General features: G+C 41.6%; 1 long non-coding RNA gene across 1 annotated transcript in view; it reads right to left on the bottom strand.

Moving 5' to 3' along the window:
* The window catches only part of LOC134929301 (uncharacterized), a 162,208-nt gene that overhangs the window by 46,441 nt on the left and 93,115 nt on the right, over positions 1-22,652 (bottom strand). Inside the window, exon 2 of the long non-coding RNA XR_010178456.1 lies at positions 17,167-17,204. This is a non-coding gene — a long non-coding RNA (uncharacterized LOC134929301). The remainder of the gene's footprint in view (positions 1-17,166; positions 17,205-22,652) is intronic.

The raw sequence follows: 22,652 nt of genomic DNA, 5'->3' as shown, positions 1-22,652 counted from the left end.
ATTTCTACTGTAAAATACACAGCAGCTATGAGGATAAGGTTCTATGCACCGTACGGTACACATACAATTCTGTAGCAGAGCAGACTCGATTGAAATGGCTACCACCTGTGACTCCTTGGCAGCCTCAGCTATGGAGCGAGCGATGGCATAGGTTTTGCAAGTTACAGGGAAATGCTGAAGGAGCATCACAATTCCCTAGCTAAAATACACATGGGCGACAGGGCTAGGCGAGCTCTATGCACAGTACGGATACACCAGACTCGATGGCCTAGAAAGTTGACAAAATGGCCACCGTCCGACTCCCCCCACCTTGTGGCAGCACTTGGCTATGGAGCGAGCGACAGCATAGGTTTTGCAGGCTACGGGGCAATGCTGAAGGAACATCACAATCCCCTAGCTAAAATACACAGGGACGGTAATGCAAGGCGAGCTCTATGCACATTTTGGAACACTGGACTCGATCGCATAGCAAACTGACAAAATGGCCGCCACCTGTGAACCCCCGCCTCATGGCAGCGCTTGGCTATGGAGCAAGTGACGGCATAGGTTTTGCAGGCTATGGGGCAATACTGTAGGAGCGTCACAATCCCATAGCTAAAATACACAGGGGCGATAGGGCTAGGCGAGCTCTATGCATATTACGGTACACTGGACTCGATCGTATAGCAAACTGACAAAATGGTCACTGCCCGTGAACCCCCACCTCGTGGCATCGCTTGGGTATGGAGCGAGTGAAAGCATAGGTTTTGCAGGCTATGGGGCAATGCTGAAGGAGCATCACAATCCCCTAGCTAAAATACACAGGGGCGATAGGACTAGGCGAGCTCTATGTACATTACCGTACACCGGACTCAATCGTATAGCAAACTGACAACCTTCAGAATGCCCTGACCTTCTCCTCATTGCTGGCGAGAGCTTTGTCCCGCCAGCAAATGAGGAGACTGAGCTCACCAAGTGAGTTAGGACGGTCCCTGGCAGCCATTATATACAGCAATCACAATGAGCGTCTCAGACGTCGTGCGTCTCAGACGTCGTGTGTCCCAGGTGTTCCAGGTTGTACTGTGTTGCTCGAACAGTTAATTGAGTTAGGATACACTCATTTATATTTATTTGTATGTCTACAGGTGCTCATTACCGCTGTGTATTTTAGATAGCGGAATCAGACGCTCATGCAGATGTTCCCTGATTTATGTGAAACCATTGAATGTATTAGAATGGATTACAAAGAAAAAAATAATAATATGTCAAGGAACTGTAGTCAAATAAACCAACTACCATCCCTGTCTGACAGAGACTATTCTAGTGACTTATATAAAATATACTGTAGGAAGGAAAATACAATAACTACCTTGAAGCATCTCCCCTAGTCCCTTCAATGTCTGTCTCTCATAACACCCCTTCTTCAATGTTCATTTCTCACCAACATCCCTGCCATTCAATGTCAAGCTCACAGCACCACATACTGCTCCATCACATACTATCCATGGCAGTAGCAGAAATAGCGAGTGGTGGACCCAGGTGCAATGGGATCTGGTCTCTAGGTCGACAAGACTTAGGTCAACAATGTCTAGGTCGACCACTGTTGGTTGGCAGTATGTTGACATGGCTTCTGTGTTGACAGGGACTCTAGGTTGACATATACTAGGTCGACATGACAAATGGTCGACATGAGTTATTTTAAAAAAAAATCATTTTTTTAACTTTTTCATACTTTACGATCCACGTGGACTACAATTGGGAACAAAGCATGGCGAGCAAAGTGAGTCATGGTACACTAATTGGGGTTTCCGATCACTCTGTGAAGAGAACGACACAAAAAATAAATAAAAATAAAAATAAAAATTTCCTTCTTTCATGTCGACCTAGAGTCCCTGTTGACCTAAAAACCATGTCGACCTACTTACTGTTAACCAATAGTGGTCGACCTAGACACTGTCGACCTTAGTCTAGTCTATCTAGCATACCACACCCGGTGCAACAGTATGTAGGCCCAGTGACAGTTGTGGCAGCAAAAGAGACACCTGTTCTGGGAACTGAAGATCGAGGACACAGAGAGATAGGCCCACAGCACCAAATAATTATTTTAAAACTGTCCACTCCGCCCACCCGCAAATTAAGTTAAAAAAACAAGTAACCAGATGAACCAGCCTCACTCCCTTGTTACACAGTCACTTGGTCAGGCCCAGGTGGTCCGTGCTGTATTGCACACATTGTGACATCATTATGCATGACACTGTACTGGCCCTTACCTGTCTGTTACTGCTGCTGCTGCTGCTGCTGCTGCTGCTGCTGATGAGGAACAACCTTGAGACCAGCAGAAAAACCATCTCCCACCTTGGGCCCCAAGCCCCTAGTATGTCTACTGGGATCCAGTGTTACCACTCTGTAAAGTTTTCTTCCAAAATCATCCAGTGGTAGGCCCAGAACAAGCTCCCAGGGGCAAAGTTCGAACTGGTGCATTTCACTGTGAAGTCTGAATGACCCCAACTCCCTAGTATGTATTCTGGGATACAATGTTTCCACTCTGTAAAGTTTTCATCCAAATCCTACCAGTTGAAGGCCCAGAACAGGCTTCCTGTGTAAAAGTTCTTCCCGGCGCATTCCACTATGAGGACCGACCGACACCCAACCCCATAGAATGCCTTCTGAGATCTAGTGTTACCACTCTGAAGTTTTCATTCAAATCCATCCAGTGGAAGGCTCAGAATAGGTTCTCTGAGTCAAAGTTCTGCTTGGCGCATTCCGCCCTCTGGCACCACTGACCCCCAATCCCATAGTATGTCTTCTGAGATCCAGTGTTACCACTCTGTGAAGTATCTTCCAAATCCATAAAATGGAAGGCCCGGTACAGGCTCCCTGGGTCAAAGTTCTGCCCGGCGCATTCTGCCATGAGGTCCAACCGGTACGCTAACCCCCCTAAAACCTGGCCAGGATCCAACTGGACCACTTTGCATTGGTTTCAACCAAATCTTTGCAGGGGTGTCCGAATGCACAACTGGACAGACAAACAAACAAACAAACAGACCGGGTGTTGTGTTTGGTTTTGGATGTGTATCTCCTTCGTGTTTTGGATCTGTATTGGTTTTGCCAAAACCGCCCTTGCAGGTTTTGGTTTTGGATCTGTATTTTTTTTTAAATCACAAAAACAGCTAAACTCACAAAATGTGGGAGTGTTTTGTTACTACAGTATTATTAACCTCAATAACATTCATTCCCACTCATTTCCAGTCTATTTTGAACACCTCACACCTCACAGCTCACAATATTGTTTGCATCAAGTTTAGGCCAAAAGGTTGCACCGAGGTAGCTGGATGACTAAGCTAAGTAACAGAAGTAAACAATATAAAAAATTCCCTGGCGCTTGTATAGTCAATTATCCTGCTCGTTTCTACAATTATAATATCAATATGATTACAGCTGCTCCCAAAAGGTACTGCTGAAATACCAAAATTGTTCTTATATAAAGGAAGGATATATAGTATAGAAATATATATCAGGAAGCGCTCCAATCAAAAATTAATAATTTATTACATAATATTTTAAAACAATAATAAACAATTTAATATATCAATGGGGTAGACATATAATTCATGTACCTATGGTAAATATCTCTCTCATTCGTGTCTCCAATATTACATGAGTCCGTAATGGCAGTGTTCCTTGTAATCAAAAATGATGTTGTATGCTGTGAAGTCTTGATAAGATAAATATCCCGTATTGCACTTGTCTCCTTTGATCTTGTCAGTCTAGCAGCAACGTGAGGATTGTAGTGGCAAGCACACCAACATGCAGTGTTTCCTCCGTAAATTGATGCTGTATGCACACTGTGGGAACAGGCGGAGGGAGGGCTCCGATTCGGTGATGTCCCAGTGCTATGCTACACCCCCGTGTGGTGTATTTGGCTTGGATTCGAACCAAGGTCTTAATGTGTGTTAGCCTGGTTTGTTAACCATTAGGCTATTAATTCAGATGATATCTCCATGTGCTTCCATTGATAATTAAGTATTAGAAACTTTAAATATGTGTTTAAATTGTATCACTAAATTATATTGTGTCATTTGATAAAAATATTAAGAGTCATTATTCTGCTCGTTTTGGTCTAAACATTTTTTAAACATTTTTAAACATTTCTAAATTGATTGTGCTATGTAGGTGGACATATGATTCTCATATGCATTTATCTCCAACTGCGGTTAATACTGCAGGTGTTTGTACTAATTAGCTAACCATGATTGGTTCATATGGGTTTAAATAGACAGCCAGAATGGCAGACATTACATCCTCTGACGAAACCGCCGTGAGATAGTGGCGCAGAAACGCGTAAGGACCTTCCAAATAACCCATCCAGTGAAGTTGTCTCCACGGCTGTGCTTCAAGGAAAGCCGATTACGGACATTACAGTGCCGCCGCTGATACGGGAGTTCGCTGCTAAAACTCCACGGCGCTTGTGAATGATTCAAGTCTGGTAAGAGTGACCCTCTTTTTCTGCACTATACGACACAGGACACTGTCAGCCGAGATCAGACGGGGGTGTAGCATAGCACTGGGACATCACCGAATCGGAGCCCTCCCTCCGCCTGTTCCCACAGTGTGCATACAGCATCAATTTACGGAGGAAACACTGCATGTTGGTGTGCCTGCCACTACAATCCTCACGTTGCTGCTAGACTGACAAGATCAAAGGAGACAAGTGCAATACGGGCTATTTATCTTATCAAGACTTCACAGCATACAATATCATTTTTGATTACAAGGAACACTGCTATTACGGACTCATGTAATATTGGAGACACGAATGAGAGAGATATTTACCATAGGTACATGAATTATATATCTACCCCATTGATATATTAAATTGTTTATTATTGTTTTAAAATATTATGTAATAAATTATTAATTTTTGATTGGAGCGCTTCCTGATATATATTTATATACTATATATCCTTCCTTTATATAAGTAACAGAAGTAGATGGCACTGCAGTGGCAGATAGGATATCTGTTTATTAACTATGACAAAAAAAAATGCTCCAAAGAGCACATAATGCAAAGAAAAGATGTGCAAGTTTGAATTGTCCTTGGGCCCTCCCACCGACCCTTATGTTGTATATATTAAAAGGACATGCACAGTTTAACAAACCAATCATTTCAGCGACAGGGACCATCACTTGTTGCTGAAATTATTGGTTTGTTTGGCCACCAACAATTTTTTTTTTAAAGTACTTCTTTCGTTAAGTAATTACTCTGAGGATGTTGATGTTGAGGTGTTAATTACATTATAATTTTGTACAATAAATTTCATGTCTTCGCTGCAAATTATGTAACATGGAGGAGGTGCCTAGATGGCTAACATTCCTACCTCTACTAAATTTGGCCTCACAAATGGAGCAGATGTTTTCATAAACATTGTCAGGATTGGGGAAAAAATAATCCCACACCCAAGAGGTGGCTTTTTTGGTCTTTTGCCCAGGCATCGCAATGGCTTTCTTTTTATCATGGTCAACAACTGCAGCGACCGGTGGCTGACTTACACAAACAACATTATCATTAACATCCTCACTGTCAGATAGTACTCTGTGAATACCAAATTGCTTTCTAACAAATATTTAAAATGCCCGCTCTAATATATACTGCAGACGCCAGGCGCATCTTATTACCATATACGATAAAAGTGCGCTGTACATCTCAAAACACTACATCCCTTAAGAGAAAAGAATGCACCCACACATTATCTGAGTTCCAAAGCTCATTGATGTATATATTTGTTATTAAAAGGATATATATTCAATATATCACAATGTACAGTATACATATAGTTACATGGTTACAATTTATACAGTAAGCAGTTAATACATACAGTTACAGGCCAGCGATACAATTACCATATCTTTCTCATATAAATTCTTCCCTCCATATCACTCTTTCTCTCTCTGTAAATAACTACAGGAACTGGTCTGGCAACATCTCCACCATCGTCTGGGACAAAACAGCAACTAACTCCTGTGTGTCTCTGTAATGTGTTATATAGTTTGGGGGAGTGCAGACATCTAGTCTAAGGGAGGGAACTTTCTCATTCATGATGAGTCACTGGTTTGTTCGTAGGCTAACCAGGTTCAGCCTACAAGACATCAAAAGGGCTGGCTTGAGTTTCCTGTCCATCACCTGTTTGGAAATGTCTATTGTTCTAATAAAAGTGACTTTAGCTTTCATACATTTAATCATAACTATTAGTTGCAATGTCCTACAACTTAATAACAAGTATCAAATGAATCTACACATTAATCTGGTTGATTTAATACCAAATATGACAGGACTATCTTGCTTCGTTCCAATAATACACATACTGTACATGACATTACTCCATTGTATAATTTTAAATCATTATGATGTCTGGCGCTTGATATTATTATAATTATGTGCTGTATGAAATATGTGTTGAATCCATCTCTGTGGCATGTCCGTGTAAATGCATATGTTACCATATATTGCTGTGCTCGCTGCGAGTATTTGCAAGCATAGAGACTTATATGTGTGGAGTCTGTATGTTATTTCTATGTAATATTTTTGACTTCGACAACACACATATCCCCCTCATCCTGTCCCACTTCCACACATAAATCCTCAATTTGTATTATGTCCTCCTCATCAGTTTCATCCTCATCTTTACTTGTACTGCTCCCCACATGTGCAGATGGTTCAGAAATGGTGAAAGGAGGTGAAAGAGGCTTCTCTATGAGGACAGTGTGAGAAATGTCAGACTCACACATAGCTGACGTGAATACCCCTAAATGTTCCTCAAGAATGTCTGATGTTTCTGATACTGAATGCGCAGTTTGTCTAACTGCATCTGCAGCTAACTTTCCTTTTGATTTTATTTGTCTTTACCACTCTAAAATTAAATTATTTTACATACCCTGACTTAAGCCAACTATGCCCCTGGGCATCTGCCTTAGCAGATGATATTGATGGACTTGCATTATCAATGTCATGACTAGTGGCAGCAGCTTCAGCACTAGTAGTAGCCTCCATTTCAATCAACACAAAGTGGGGTTGACCTTTACCGACAGCGTCGTACAAGTGAGTCAGAAATATGTATAATAATTACACACTGTGGTTGACTTCACTGACAGCGTTGCACAATTGAGTCCGAAATATATATTATAATAATTACACACTGTGGTTAACTTCACTGACAGCGTCTCACAAATGAATAAGAAATATATATATATATAATAATAATAATTACACACTACGATTGACTTCACCAATAGCATTGCACAACTGAAATATATACAATAATTATTACAGCATTGCACAATACATGTTTGAGTAGGAAATAATATACTGCGGTATGACCAGCAGTGTTACAGTACTTTTGAAAATAAAATAAAAATTGTATAGTACACTGGGGTACAGTACAAACCAAAAATATATATATTTTTATAATTTTAGGCTTTCTGATTTTTAGCTTTTTGTTTTTAATTTTACACTGGGGCAGAGCCCCTGGATGGATGGACGGACAGATCACCCTTTTAGATACAGCAGACAGAGAGCACCCCTTTTTCAGATACAGCTGAGAGAGAGCACCCCTTTTCAGATACAGCAGACAGAGAGAGCAACCCTTTTCCAGATTCATCAGACAGAAAGAGAACTACTTTTTCAGATACCGTAGACAGAGAGTGTCACGGTCCGGATAATTAAACAGACATTCTTTCCTCTCAAGTACCTGTCCAAGCTGCCACTATGCTCCAGGTCCGGTTGCTATCAACGTGGTCTGCGTCCACTGAATAGTGTGGCAGATTTGCAGCCACATGTGACACAAACATAGTTTCCCTCCTAAACCAAAAATGGGTGCTGTCATGTTTGGTTCAGTCATCTGATTCCAGTGAGCCTACCCTGAGCATCCTGCTGTCCAGCTGATCATCCCAGCCAATTCTTGCACACTGGCTCCTATAAGAATGCTGGGTAAGTACTGCCTAATCGCCAGTGCTATGATTGTCATACTTAAGATTAGAAAACTTAAGATTTGGTAGCTTTATGCCACCTCGCTTAACTGATTGTTACAGCTTTGCTGAACTAATCCTGCTTTTTCCCATTCTATATGAAATGAGTAATACTCCTACTGTAAGTTAGTCTTCCTCAGGAAAATCAGGGCCATTTGAAGCATACAATATTCAGGATTTTTGGAAAGCTGGCCAATTTGACTAAATTGCAGTGACCAGGGAGGTCCTGTCATGTCCGCAGTTCTTCATGTACAGTACAGGAATAGGTGTGACATTAAGAGTGCAAAGATGATTAGGGTGTGCAGTAGAGATGAGCGGGTCCGGCTATCAGAGAACCAAACCATACTGAACTTCACCATTCGAGTCCGGTTCCAAGACCGGCTCGGGTTTTCACGCCTGACTCAGAAACCCGAACGAAGAAAAACATCATCATCCCGCTGTCGGATTCTCGCGGGATTTGGATTCCATATACGGAGCCGCGCGTCACGGCCATTTTCACTCCTGTCTCGGAGAGTGTAGTGAGAGGACGTGTCTCCATTCTCAGTGTCTGTGTGGGGACGGGAAAGTGGGGTGGCGAGTCTTGTGCTGTGTTGTGCTGCTCAGTCCAGTCCAGTGTAGTCAGTGTATTGTGCTGCATCAGTCCAGCCAGTCACAGTGTTGGTGTCCTCTGCTGCTATATGTCCCCAGTGCTGCTGGCTGCTGTATAAGTCCCTTGCATTTTTGCTGTGTTGTCTTGCATCAGACCAGGGGTAGTGTCTTGTGCAGCATCAGTCCAGTGACCAGTCACAGTGGTGGTGTCCTCTGCTGCCATATATCCAGTGTAGCTGTATAAGTCCCTTTCAATGGTGTGGTGTTGTCCTGCATTAGACTAGGGGAAGTGTCTAGTGCAGCATCAGTCCAGTGACCAGTCACAGTGGTGGTGTCCTCTGCAGCCATATATCCAGTGTAGCTGTATAAGTCCCTTTCAGTGGTGCTGTGTTGTCCTGCTCCGGCCAGTAGTAGTGTCCTGGCCATCAGTTATTCCAGTGACCAGGCAGTCACAGTGGTATATGCTGCTGCTATATGTCCTCTGCTGCCGTATAATAACAATAACAACAACAAGTCCCTCACAGTGTTGCTGTGTTGTGCTGCATCAGACCAGTGGTAGTGTCCTGGCCATCAGTCATTCCAGTGACCAGGCAGTCACAGTGGTATACGCTGCTGCTATATGTCCACTGCTGCCGTATAATAATAATAACAAGTCCTTCACAGTGTTGCTGTGTTGTGCTGCATCAGACCAGTGGTAGTGTCCGGGCCATCAGTCATTCCAGTGACCAGATAGTCACAGTGGTATACACGGCTGTTATATGTCCACTGCTACCATATAATAATAATAACAAGTCCCTCACAGTGTTGCTGTGTTGTGCTGCATCAGACCAGTGGTAGTGTACTGGCTATCAGTCATTACAGTGACCAGGCAGTCACAGTGGTATATGCTACTGCTATATGTCCACTGCTGCTGCTGCTGCATAATAATAATAATAATAATAATAATAATAATCATCATCATCATCATCACAACAACAAGTCCCTTACAGGGTTGCTGTGTTGTGCTGCATCAGACCAGTGGTAGTGTCCTGGCCATCAGCCATCAGTCATTCCTGTGCCGCATATTGTGTTAAATATCTCCAAAAACATAATGGAAAACAAAAATTTGAGGATAAAATAGGGAAAGATCAAGAACCACTTCCTCCTAGTGCTGAAGCTGCTGCCACTAGCCATGACATAGACGATGAAATGCCATCGTCGTCTGCCAAGGCCGATGCCCAATGTGATAGTAGAGGGCATTAAAATCCAAAAAGCCAAAGTTCAGTAAAAAGACCCAAAAAAAGAAATTGAAATGGTCTGAGGAGAAACGTAAACTTGCCAATATGCCATTTACGACACGGAGTGGCAGGAAACGGTTGTGGCCCTGGCCTATGTTCATGACTAGTGGTTCAGCTTCACATGACAATGGAAGCCCTCATAACTGAGGCCTTGACACTTATGTTGGTGTTAGACGTGCATCCGGTATACGCCATTAGTGCAGTGGGATTTAGACAATTGATGGAGGTATTGTGTCCCCGGTACCAAATCCCATCTAGATTCTTCTTCACTAGGCAGGCAATACCGACATTTTGCAATTTAATTCCAGTGATTTGGACATATAATTATTAATTACAGTGATTTTGCCAATTAATTCCAGTGATTTGGACGTATAATTATTAATTACAGTGATTTTGCCAATTAATTCCAGTGATTTGGACGTATAATTCCAGTGATTTTGCCAATTAATTCCAGTGATTTGGACGTATAATTATTAATTACAGTGATCTTGCCAATTAATTCCAGTGATTTGGATGTATAATTCCAGTTGCAATTGTTTGTGTCGCTTGGCTTAGTCATACAGTTACCTCATTGCACCTCTGCGACATCTTTGCATGAGGTGCTGTTTGGGGCCTAGTTTTTGAAAAGTGCCATCCTGTCTGACACTGCCGTATGAGTCCAGGTGTACTGCTGTATTAGTCCTGGGGTACTGCCATATAAGTACACCATTTGCAGAATTTTTTTAAAATGACTGGAGCGTGCTGGAGATGCTGTCAGTGGACCGGTCAATTGCGGCCCACTCTCAACATTCAGCCACTGCGTGACACTACTAGCTGGGCCAGGTGGTTGTGTCGCTTAGCTTAGTCATACAGCAACCTCGGTGCACCTTTTTTTCTTCTTTACATCATGTGCTGTTAGGGGCCTTTTTTTGATATCTGCCCTCCTGTCGGCCACTGCAGTGCCACTCCTAGATGGGCCAATTGTTTGTGTCACTTGGCTTAGTCATACAGCTACCTCATTGCACCTCTTCTACATCTTTGCATGATGTGCTGTTTGGGGTCTTTTTTATATCTGCCCTCCTGTCTGACACTGCACTGCCACTCCTAGATGGGTCAGGTGTTTGTGCCGCACACTTGTGTCGCTTAGCTTAGTCATCCAGCAACCTCGGAGCAACCTTTTGGCCTAAAAACAATATTGCGAGGTGTGAGGTATTCAGAATAGACTGGAAATGAATGGAAATGATTGTTATTGAGGTTAATAATACCGTAGGAGCAAATTTACCCCCAAATTCTGTGATTTTAGCTGTTTTTATGTTTTTTTTAAATCATCCAGATCCAAAACCAAAACCAAAACACGAAAGGGTGGTTTTGGCAAAACCAAGCCAAAACCAAAACACGAAAGTGGAATTAGAACCAAAACCAAAACACAAAACACGAAACATGCCGGATGCACATCTCTAGTGTGCAGGCAGTTTTACCCCCAAATGAGTGATATGATTTTGGGCCCAGTGAACTGGAAACATGTTCTGTCAACTCAACCAACCTCTAACAAATATCGCCAGGGCACCTGACTGCTTAAAGTTTATCGTGAGTGAAGCAAATCATGCAAATATTTTATTTGTAGTGATTATGGTGGGTAGGGCTATTCTGGATTTAGAGGTGAGCAGCAGTAAGACATCTTCAAAAGTAAGACATCTTCAAAAGTCATTAATTCAACCGTCATTAATTCAACCTCTCTGTTCCCAATTATAACACCATGAAAGTCCTTTAAAAAATGCATTCAGCAGCTATTGTGATAACTAATAAATAATTAAAACATTTGCACATTTAATTACATTTTCACTTAATCATTTGCATGCTTCTTTAAAAAATTTTTTAAACAAGGTAGAGGATTTTACGGGTACATTTTCTAAGGTGTGGGATTTTAGAAGTGGAGATGTTGCCCGTAGCAACCAATTAGATTCTACTTATTATTTATCTAGCACCTTCTAGTAGATAATAGCTAGAATCTGATTGGTTGCTATGGGCAACATCTGCACTTCCAAAAACCCGTATAATATATTTTTATAGATACAATAAACCGTTCTTTGAGTGTCCAATAAAAGAAAAGCTGGGGGGGGGTTGTTGTCTATCCTTAATATACATTAATGTATGGTGCACCCCCCTTAAATGCCCCTCAGACATTCAAATATGCCTCTTTTATGCCATCAGTCCCTAAAAAAAACTTTACCCACTCACAAAGTATTTATCCTTCCATGCACCCCCACATTGAAATTAACATTGAAAGAAATTAACACATCTGATCTGTCTCAGCACACTGGACATTATTTGTCAGCCGATCATGAAGTGAAAGACAGCAAGTCAGACATACTGTACATCTAGTTTAATAGTTTATATATACAGTATAATTTTTTTTGGGATATATTGGAGCCAAATCTGATCAAAGCATAGAGGTTTCAATATATTGCGCTGGTCTGAAAATCTTGGAGCTTGTTTGTGTGTAAATGATTACAATACATGGGAAAATAAGTTTTCATATTCAAAATAAGTCATGTTCACTTTTCTACGGAATAAAAAACGAAATTTGTGCTCAAATTTTCTCAATTTATATGTGATTTTTAACAGCCATATGCAAACTTTAACTTCACATCAATTCAAGGTTACCGAGAACAAGTTTTTATAATTAGCCAAACTTGATTAAATTGTGTACAGTTCAAATAATTTCAATATATTTACTGTACTTAACCGTGGCAATGCATATTTCATATGAACAGAGCATAACCTGTGAGTCACAGAAGTAATACAACAGTTAATAGTTTTAAACTTAATGATGTATCTTCCATCTGCAGCATACCGTATGTGGAAGTATTTAAAATTAAGTTTCTCATTACTAAGAGTTTATGTGAACTTTAATTTGTAATTTGTGCATTCAACCATTATTAAGCAAGACTCTGCTGATCGTCATCCTTTTTTTCTGTAATAAGTATATATGGTACTAATGTCTCTAGGAAAATCCAGTTCTGTTTACTCTCTGATTCTGTAATGTTTGCATGCCATATTCACTTAATCTAATTCAACATTTATCCTATTTTTACAAACGTACACAGTTGCGTAACTACAGATGTAGCCATGTTCAGCTTTGCCACCATGCTGCATACTGCATAGCAGCTTGCTGTATGGCGCACCAGGCCACAACTTTTTGCAGCCAGAGATCGATCCATTAATTCCTTTTGACGTGTGAGTCCTAGTTGCCAGCTATGCCACAATGTGTTTGCATTGCACAAAGTTGAGCATGGCTTTAGCTGTACAATGTGTGCAGTGTATACCCCTGGGGGCAGGGAGGCCAACACTTCACACCCGGCAACCATTTGTTCATTACTTACCTCTCATGAAACTTGAGCAGCACAGCACAGATGACTGGGAAAGTGGCATGGCCATTTTTCCAGCATTTTGCGCATTTGCAGTAGGGAAATCACCAGGAAAATGGGCGCCACACCATTTTTCCGAAGACCTGCAAGTGTGCTTTAGAATCTAACACAGCACTGGAGTATACTAGTGTTCCTAGTGCTGAGTATAGTTTGCTGCCTACTAGAGGAGAGGGTCGGACAGAGACTGCACATGCGACCCCTCCTCTTTTAATACACCCCTGGTTTTAATGGAAGTGTGTTGAAAATTGATATTTTGCAAATGTCCAACTCTGTAATATTGCTTCTATTTTTTTCCTGAGGAATTGCATGGTTGCCAACTGCTTTTAATATACTGGTACAGTGCCAGTTTTTAATATTGGTTATTTTTGCCACTGGAAATCTTCAGTACAGTATGTTTCCTCACACTATGCACATTAACTGTTAGTCTCAATATGTGTTCCAAGGAATGATCCAGATTATTTTTACTAAGACAGGAAAACAGTATGTTTTGAATAAGGTCACTAAGCACATAATGGTTAGGATTTAATTCATAATGTTTATCAAACAATACAATATAAATTTATGTGGACAGCAAAGTGTGTGTACGTAGGAGTACTGGCACTGAGCAGGTATCTCAAATGCAATATTATTAATAGTGCGTAGGTGGTAGCTTAATCACACTTATATTGAAAAGCAGATATTCTTGTTAGAACAGTTCTCTTCAAAAGAATGGAAAATAATAAATGTCAACATAAAATATAATATATATCTTTATCTACTACAGGTTGAGTATCCCATATCCAAGTATTCCGAAATACGGAATATTCCGAAATACGGACTTTTTTGAGTGAGAGTGAGATAGTGAAACCTTTGTTTTCTGATGGCTCAATGTACACAAACGTTGTTTAATACACAAAGTTATTAAAAATATTGTATTAAATGTCCTTCAGGCTGTGTGTATAAGGTGTATATGAAACATAAATGAATTATGTGAATGTACACACACTTTGTTTAATGCACAAAGTTATAAAAAATATTGGCTAAAATTACCTTCAGGCTGTGTGTATATGGTATATATGAAACATAAATGCATTCTGTGCTTAGATTTAGGTCCCATCACCATGATATCTTATTATGGTAGGCAATTATTCTAAAATACGGAAAAATCCCATATCCAAAGTACCTCTGGTCCCAAGTATTTTGGATAAGGGAGACTCAACCTGTATCACAGTTGTATATGCTAATATAGTCACAATAATATGCATTAATTCAACCTTATGCTGAACACTTATGTTGAAATGGTATGCGTTTAAAATACTGATCGTCGGGATTCCAGCGGTTGCAATACCAACACTGAAATCCCAACAGGGGTGCAATGCCGCCGCCGGAATACCGGCAAGGTAGGTGATTCTCCCTCTATAGGTGTCCACGACGCCCATAGAGGAAGCATAGAACCTGCAATGCTGCCGGCATTGTGGCAGACGGGATGCCAATGTCGATATAGTGACAGCTGGCATTCCATACACCGGGATCCCATACAGATCCCATTGAAACATATACATAGTACATTCTTGTCCTGTTGACTGTATTCAACAGTACGTTTAAACCAAGCATCTTAGAAACAAGCATATGCCTATCATATACAGATGTGTCCTTGCTCATTGTTGCCTTGAACATGGATCCGCAATGTGATTGCAACTTGCCACATCCGCATGTGACATGTTCATGAAAGCATTCGCATTTCGCACCCATGTGATCTATGGATCGTGGGTGCATGCGCAGTGCATGGGCACGGGCGCAGGCCCACTAGTCACGCATTTGCCGCAACTAGCAGGGTAGATGAGCTGTGCTGCAGAGCACCAGTCCTTCCTATCCTCTATTCCTGATAGGAGGTACTGATTCAAAAGTGACAGATAGTCAATGATGCTGCCGATGTTAACTTGCTGGTTCATTGAATGGAGTGTGGTGTGCAGCAGGAAATGCTGCACCAAATCTAAATTCCTTGGTGGTCACAGTTCTATAGCAGTCAGTTAAGCCAAAATTCACTAATATAGTCTGATTCTTCACCAGCGGCGTCCTGCTGGGTGTAACAGCCTACTGGTCGGGTCTGTGGCTCCAGCATTTATGCTTCTCCGAGACTACAATTCCCTGCCTGCCATCCCGTACCTCTTCCCGATTATATTCCCAGTGTAGTGCTGCTGGTCTACTCCTTATGAGGACACTGCTGTTCTAGAACTAAGGGGTCTATTTACTAAGCCTTGGATGGAGATGAAGTCAGTGGAGATAAAGTACCAGCCGATCGGCTCCTAACTGCCATGTTACAGGCTGTGCTTGTGCAGCCCTTTGTATGCATATATGTATTGAAATAAATGGCCTTTCCCCCTGTAAAAAGGGAGGTTTTAGAGTAATGATATTTATAATGTTTTAGTAGTTATGATAATAATTGTTCATAGTTATATATATAATATTGCAATATAAAGAGCATGTTATAGTAATATTAAAGGTATTAGAGGGGCTCGTGGCATTATTATCTGGTGGTGAGGGAGAGCGTGAACTAGAGAGAAGCTTCTAGGAGGGTCACGAGAGAGAAAAAAAGGATGGTTAGCCAGCTCATGCGGGGGAAGTGAGGGAAGGGGAAGGAGAAGAGAGAGTGAGAAGAGAGAGACTCCCGGCACCGGAACGGCAACTACGTGAGTCCGCTACTCTAGACCCCCCAGCCGACACAGCTATTAATCCACCGGAGGAAAGACCCGATCAGAGGACCGGACATAGGGGATAAGAGGCGGCCTCCCTAAGGTAGAACCATATGCCGAGGAGAGAGATCGTACCGGAACAGGGCCGGCGGGGCACCTGGAGACAGCACCGCCTTTAACTCTTCCCCCCGGGGACACCTCTAATCCAATGGAGAAGACAACCCTGACGCTGTATAGACCGGTACTGCTACTGCATATGAGCTGGCCAGGACTCCGGGTCCTCCTAGGGACGGTATGATAAAAAGGTATTGAAGGATCTAGATAGGAGTGACGCACTTTGGGTCCGCCCTCATGAAGATCTCTCCTTTATGGGAGTGACACAATTTGGGGCCGCCCTCCTGGGAGATCTCTCTAATGGAAATCTAACAAAGTACCTTAAGGTGGGATTATTTACATACAGTGTAGTCCTCTGCCCCCAACCATATAGAGGGTCAGTTGAGGATCATTGTACAGACAGCTTTAAGTGATATTCTTAGTTAAAAAAAAACACCAAGCTGTGATACCCCAATAGCGTACGACATAAACTAGATATATATACTGTTGCGATAGATTATCCCAATGCCTGGAGAGAATGGGTACATCGATTGCTCATAGCCTCACTTATTTGGGGCGACTATTCGTTCTCTAGTAACTTTAGAGTTGGGGGAGCACTGCTGCAGTATGATCAACTGACATCCAGTAATGGAGGATTTACCTCTTTGGCTAATAGGTCGTCAGACAATAAATAAAGGAGGACTAAGTTATTATCTAGCCCCATATTGATATAATCCAAGTTCCGAGTTACTCATTGGGGGCTCCTTTACTTATCATTTGATAGGAATCTACTTCAAGGGCCCCAACAGTGCACCAACGATTACTTCAGAATACTCAGGGGAAGCACCTGGACAGCACCCCTATTATATATATACCACTCTAAGGGTTATGGTCAGGACTGGGATTAGAATTTATGGTAACCAGTGGGTTGGTGTGGGTTATTAATTAGAACCGGTTCTAAAACACCTTTTTTTTATGCATGCAATTTATTTTGTAATAATAATAGGGAGTAATTGTATTAATGTATTGTTTGGTTATTAATTGTAACCTATTATCTCATGTATAACGTGGTGTCTATATAATGATATAGGGTTGGAGTTTTAGTAAAATATTTACTCATTTACTTACCGTTAACTGGAAGTCCCACGGAGAAGTGTTTGACAGATCTGAAAGACAAAAGGTTGGTGGCTCATTTATTACTTGCTTAAGGATAAATATTCTTAAGGAAGGGCTCTCCCAAGCAAGCCCTTGAATAGTAATGCTTGGGTGGAGGCACTCATATTTCATACTAACGTAATCTATTACTTTTCTGAAACACTCACTGAAAGGAGGGTTACATTTGAAAAATGACAGGAGCTGATTAATGTGCCAAAAAAGCCACAACATTAGACCTTATGAATTATTATTATTATTATCCTTTATTTATAAGGCGCCACAAGGGTTCCGCAGCGTCCAATTACAGAGTATATAAACAAATAATCAAAACAGGAAAACAGTGACTTACAGTTGAAGACAATTTTTTTTTTTTTTTCTTAGCAGGAGCTGGAAGCCGAGTGAAAAGGAGGAGCAGTGAGCTGGAACAACTGCAACTGCTAAGTGGAGTATAGGTGCCGCAGGAGAGAGTACTACGGCTGCATAAAAGTGAAGGACCAAGAACCGCACAAAGATAGATAAGTATAAGCCAGCTTAATTATTGTATAAGTGATATTGCTTGTCTTCTATTTTTTATTTTTGCTGCTTTTTCTTTGAGTGTAACAGGGAGTTAGACCTTGCAAACAATATGGGAGGGGCTGTGATTGAGGACCTCACTCAGTGCATGTCGTGCAAGATGTATGCACACCTGGAGCTACCGGCCCAGTGTGAATACATCTGCACGAGGTGTGTGCGAACGGTTGCCCTGGAAGCCCAGGTAACTGATCTAGAGCAAACCGTTACGCGACTGAGGGAGATTCACAATCTCGAGCGTAGTTTAGACAGAACGGTGGAGGAGTTGCGGGAGGGGTCACTGGTAGAAGAGGATGATGATCAGGTAGCCAGTTGGGTCACAGTTAGAAGGAAGAAAAAGAGGGGGAGGCACGACATCTCCGAACTATCAAACCCGAACAAATTTGCCCGATTGGACGAGGAATCGGAGGATGATAGTGAAGAAATGACAGTGCCGGAGGAGACTGCTCCCTCTGGCATCCAGAGGTGCGGTCCCTCTGGCGCGGTTGGGATAAAAGATAGAGAGGTACCTAGTCAAATGGTGGTGGTAGGGGATTCTATCATCAGGAAGGCAGATAGGGCAATCTGCTACCGGGACCGTGATCGCCGTACAGTCTGTTGTCTCCCGGGTGCTCGGGTACGGCACATCGCGGACCAGGTAGATAGATTGTTGGGAGGGGCTGGCAAAGACCCGGCGGTCTTGGTGCACGTTGGCACCAATGACAAAGTTAGCGGAAGGTGGGATGTCCTTAAGAAAGACTATAGGGACTTAGGAAAGAAACTGAAGGCAAGGACATCTAAGGTAATATTCTCGGAATTATTACCCGTGCCACGCGCTAGTCCAGGGAGGCAGAGGGAGATTAGGGAGGTAAATGTGTGGCTTAGGGATTGGTGCAGGAAAGAGGGGTTTGTGTTCCTGGAACACTGGGCGGACTTCTCAGTCAGGCGCCATCTCTATTGTTGTGACGGATTGCACCTGACTGAGGAGGGGGCAGCGGTGCTGGGGGGAAGGATGGTTAGAAGGTTGGAGGAGATTTTAAACTAGGAGCCTGGGGGGAGGGTTTAGCTAGAAACTACGGGTCATGCAGTGAGAATAGTGGGGATGGCGGTAGTAAACGAAATGGGGGAGAAGTTGGGGGGAGGGTAAGAGCAGGCAGAAAGGTTACTAACATGGGTACTAAAAGGGATTTTACCAAAGCACTAACCAATGACGATTACAGGTCATCCTTGCCACATAAGGTGAAAGATGTCCCTAACGCAAGGGAAAATACTTATCTTAGTTGTATGTATGTAAACGCCAGAAGCATTACTGGTAAAAAGGGTGAACTAGAAATACTTGCAGCAAGCAAACAGTATGATATTATAGGCATTACTGAAACTTGGTGGGATGAATCTCATGATTGGACAGTCAATCTAGAGGGCTATACACTGTTTAGGAGAGACAGACTAAATAAAAAGGGTGGAGGGGTGTGTCTGTACGTAAATCCGTTTTTAAAACCTAATATATGGGAAGCTATTCAGGAGGGGACTGTAGACACTGTTGAGACATTATGGGTAGAAATTGCATGTGGGGAAAAAGGAACAAAAAAGTTAGTATTGGGTGTATGCTATAGGCCGCCTGGTATCAACGCATCTGATGATGAATTGTTACTAAAGCAAATTGAAAAAGCAGCAGGAGTAGGAGACATAGTAGTGATGGGAGATTTTAACTATCCAGAGATAAACTGGAAAAACGATTCATGTGATACTGCTAGGGGCAGTATGTTTTTAAACACACTAAATGATAACTACCTAGTCCAACTAATTGAGGAACCAACTAGGTACAATGCAATCTTAGACCTGGTATTAACAAACAATCAGGATTTGGTATCGGGTATTATAGTAGGGGAACCCATAGGAAACAGCGACCACAATATGGTCACATTCAATATCAGTTTCTACAAACAGCCCTATACTGGCTCAACTAGGACTTTAAACTTTAGCAAAGCAAATTTTGAAAAGATGAGGGTATTTTTCAGGGATATTGAATGGGAAGGTTTGTTTTTAGGAAAAAATACTACGGAGAAATGGGAGGTACTAAAATTCCTGCTAGCTAAAAATACACTCAAATATATTCCTATGAGTAGCAAAAAAGGGATTAAAAATCATAAACCGATGTGGCTTAACAAAAAGATTAAGGAATTTATGGGCAAGAAAAGGCGAGCATTTAAAAAATACAAATCTGACGGGGAAGCAGAGTCATTTCAGCACTATAAGGAATGTAACAAAAATTGCAAAAAGGAAATAAGAGCGGCTAAAGTAGAAACTGAAAAACTAGTAGCAAAGGAAAGCAAAGCGAATCCCAAAAAATTCTTTAAATACATTAATAGCAAGAGATTAAAAAAGGAGAGTATAGGCCCTTTGAAAGACAAGTTGGGAGTCTTAAGCAAAAATGATAATGACATAGCGGACACACTAAATGAGTTTTTTTCAACAGTATTCATTAGAGAGGACCCAATTCAGGGACTGACACACAATCTCAATAATGACAATATCACACTGATAGGTACTTATTTAAGCAAGGAAGTAGTCTGTGACCGATTAAAACATTTAAAGATTAATAAATCACCAGGGCCCGATGGTATTCATCCAAGGGTTCTAATGGAGCTTCACTCTGAATTGGCAAAACCGCTATCTTTGATCTTTGAGGATTCAGTTATATCAGGTATGGTTCCCAAAGACTGGCGTATAGCGGAAGTAGTGCCTATATTCAAAAAGGGAAGTAAAGTTGAACCAGGTAATTATAGACCAGTTAGTCTTACATCTATAGTGGGGAAAGTATTGGAAGGTATTCTAAGAGATAGTATTCAGAAGTTCCTTGAAACCAATAAGGTCATTAAAAGGAATCAACATGGGTTTATGAAGGACAGATCCTGTCAAACCAACTTACTTGGCTTTTATGAAACAGTAAGCACAAACCTAGATCAGGGTAAAGACGTGGATGTAATCTTTTTAGACTTTGCCAAAGCGTTCGATACTGTACCACACATGAGACTTATATACAAGCTACAAGAATCAGGGCTAGGAAGCACAATATGCACTTGGGTCAAAAACTGGTTAGATAATAGGAAGCAGCGTGTTGTGGTTAATGGATCTTTTTCAACTTGGACTGAAGTGCTAAGTGGTGTGCCGCAAGGCTCAGTATTAGGACCGCTATTGTTCAATATTTTCATTAACGACCTAACAGAAGGTCTAGAGAGCATGGTGTCAATTTTTGCAGATGATACCAAATTGTGTAAGGCTATAAATACAGAGGAGGATGCCGAGTCTCTTCAGAACGACTTAGTTAAATTAGAAGCATGGGCAGCCAAATGGAGAATGCGCTTCAACACAGACAAGTGTAAGGTAATGCACTGTGGTAGCAAGAACAAAAATTACACCTACCTACTAAATGGTGTAAAATTAGGGGATTCTGTACTGGAAAAGGACTTAGGTGTCCTCATAGATAGCAAGCTAAGCAGTAGTACCCAAAGTAGGACTGCAGCAAAGAAGGCTAATAAGATATTAGCATGCATAAAACGGGGTATTGATGCTAGGGACGAGAGTATTATACTCCCGTTATATAAATCACTAGTGAGGCCACACCTCGAATACTGTGTACAGTTCTGGGCACCGTACTACAAAAAGGATATCCTGGAGCTTGAAAAGGTACAGAGGAGGGCGACCAAACTAATTAAGGGCATGGAGACGATGGAATACAAGGAAAGGCTTGAAAGACTAGGCATGTTTACATTGGAAAAGCGGAGACTAAGAGGGGATATGATCAACATCTACAAATATATAAGGGAACAATACACAGAGCTTGCGCGGGACCTGTTTTTGGTTAGATCAACACAGAGGACTCGTGGACACTCGCTCAGGTTAGAGGAAAGGAGATTCCGCACAATACGGCGTAAAGGCTTTTTCACGGTAAGGACAATACGTGTTTGGAATTCCCTGCCCGAGGGAGTTGTAATGGCGGAATCTGTCAACACCTTTAAAAATGGGTTAGATAAATTCCTATTGGATAAGGATATCCAGGGGTATGGTGCATAGTCATGCATTATAGTTACTATTAATAGGGATAAAATGCAATGGCTGACAGCAGCATCAGTCAGAAATTTTAGTCAAATCATCATGCATAGGACACCACAAATAGGTTGAACTCGATGGACAATTGTCTTTTTTCAACCTCAGATACTATGTTACTATGTTACAATATAGGACAAGTAAAGGGTAAATAAACATAGCTACATCAGCAGATGACACTGAAATAAGTATCAGGAGGCAGAAGACTGCTGGATTTGGTACAGTTGAAGATGATTAAAATAAGAAAAAGGATAAGCACATGAGGGAAGAGGGCCCTACTCATGAGCGCTTACATTCTAAAGGAATGACAAATCATATAAGGATGATGTCAATGGTGCGGATATGAGACATCCAGCAGAGAGGGTTCTTCTTGTGAGAGCTTAAAATCTAGAGCGAGAGAGAGAGAGCAATACTGATAGATTAGGAAGATGTGGTGTGATGATTTTATCTGAGCTGGTAATATTCCCAGAGAGAGTACAGTAGTATTAGGCAGGTTAGGATAATGAGAGAATGAACAGTATAAGGGATTTAAGGTAGTAATTTCATATGTGAGAAACAAGCATATTAAGTCAATGTATTGAAGAAGGAGGTGACAAGAAACTGATTGTCATATTCTGCATTTCTTGTGGGCACAGAACTGGGACCACTGGGCATTGTTGATGAGAACTGGTGTGAGTGAAGCTGGGTGCACGAATAATGCTTTTACTCATCAGTCAGAATATGCAGGAACAGTGAGGCAGGACAGATTGAAACAAGGAAGAGGTACTGGTGAACTTCCTGACTGTGGCTGAACACTGCCAAAT

The sequence above is a fragment of the Pseudophryne corroboree genome, chromosome 5 (assembly GCF_028390025.1).
Source record: "Pseudophryne corroboree isolate aPseCor3 chromosome 5, aPseCor3.hap2, whole genome shotgun sequence".
Lineage (NCBI taxonomy): Eukaryota > Metazoa > Chordata > Amphibia > Anura > Myobatrachidae > Pseudophryne > Pseudophryne corroboree.
Note: the sequence above shows the minus strand (reverse complement) of the source record. Positions and strands in the feature narration are given on the sequence as shown.